At 50.4% G+C, this 1,543-nt stretch overlaps 1 non-coding gene across 1 annotated transcript; it reads right to left on the bottom strand.

The window, feature by feature from the left end:
* Positions 1–696: 696 nt before the first annotated feature.
* On the bottom strand, positions 697–834 carry LOC114812656. Its single transcript, XR_003760307.1, has one exon. It is a non-coding gene; the product is annotated as a small nucleolar RNA SNORA7 (small nucleolar RNA).
* Between the last annotated feature and the right edge of the window lie 709 nt (positions 835–1,543).

Raw genomic sequence — 1,543 nt, 5'->3', positions numbered from 1 at the left:
TGGAGGACAGGGGTTGGATGGGAAGAGCAGGAGTTCTGTTTTGGACATGTTAAGCTTAAGGGGATGGGAGGACATCCAAGTAGAGATGTTTGGAAGGCAGGAGGAAATGCGAGAGAGCAGAGAGGGAGAGCGATCGGGGCTGGAGTAATACTACTGCTGCTTCTCCTCTTCCTCCTCCTCCTCTCACTACTGTTTCTACTGCTATCAAAACATTATTAAGGTCACATCTCCTCCAAGAGGCCTTCCCCAGTTACACCCTCTCTTCTCTGGCTCACCCTCCCTTCTGCATCATCTGTGCACTTCGATCTGTGACCCCGGGTCATTGGATATTCGCCCCACACCCAACCACACAGCCCTTATGTCTTGTTTTATGCTGTCCAATTGTCTTCAACCCATAGCGACGCCATGGACACAACTCTCCCAGAACGCCTCACCTCCCCTGCAATCGTTCTGGTCGTGGATCCATAGAGTTTTCATGGTAAAAATCCGGAAGCAGTTTACCACTGCCGCCTTCCGCGCAGTAAATGAGTCTCCGCCCTCTACTCGCTCCGGTGCCACTGCTGCCCTCCCACCCCCGACTCCAGGACCCCTGGGTGTGGAGCCAGGCTGGGCACAAATCCGGGACTACATAGCACTCTTCCCTGGCAAGGCACGACAGTCTCCAGGAAGTAGGTCTCCCTTGCACCGTGAGTTTTGACTTGTAGCAGATGGCCTTCCGCTCACTAGCCATTGGCCAAGCTAGGAATGGAATGGGCAGGCCTCTGCTTGACTCTCCCTCCTGTAGTCAAGGCTGGTAGAGGTCTGGAAACTCTCCAGGTGCCACCCTGAGATGGGGGCTTAACAAGTACCATCATTATTATTCTTACTATCACCACTACTTCTGGTATCAATAGGATGACCACTAATATCACACTAATGTACCATTAACACCACAGCCATTATTCCTCCTACGATGACCACTACTGTGATCAATTCCTTCGTGCAGGTTCTTGGCCCTAGAGTTTCAGGAATGAATCTCGCCTCTCAATTCGCCCTCCTTGGGATAATCTCACTGGGCCTTGTTCTTCATCCTCCCAGTTCACATCCTTCACCTTACCTGGACCGCCCGCACATTTCAAAAATCCACTGGACATCCGCTCTCCCCATCTTCAAAGCCCTCCTGAAATCCTTCCTCCTCCAGGAGGCCTGCCCTGTTTTTCTTCTCCTATGATCCATGCACAGCTGATGTTTCTACATCTAACTGAATAATAATAATTGTGGTATTTGTTAAGCATTTACTATTTGCTAGGCCCTATACTAAACGCCGGGGTAGACACAAGGTAATTGCTGGATACAGTCCCTGTCCCCGATGGGGTGCATAGTCTTAATCCCCATTTTACAGATGAGGTAACTGAGGCACAGAGAAGTTAAGTGACTTGCCCAAGGTCACGCAACAGACAAGTAGCAGAGCTGGGATTAGAACCCATGACCTTCTGACTCCCAGGTCCATGCTCTATACACTAGGCCATGCTGCCTCCCTAACCTGAGTTTTTTAGGTATTGTT

This window comes from Ornithorhynchus anatinus, chromosome 5, assembly GCF_004115215.2.
Source record: "Ornithorhynchus anatinus isolate Pmale09 chromosome 5, mOrnAna1.pri.v4, whole genome shotgun sequence".
NCBI lineage: Eukaryota > Metazoa > Chordata > Mammalia > Monotremata > Ornithorhynchidae > Ornithorhynchus > Ornithorhynchus anatinus.
Note: the sequence above shows the minus strand (reverse complement) of the source record. Positions and strands in the feature narration are given on the sequence as shown.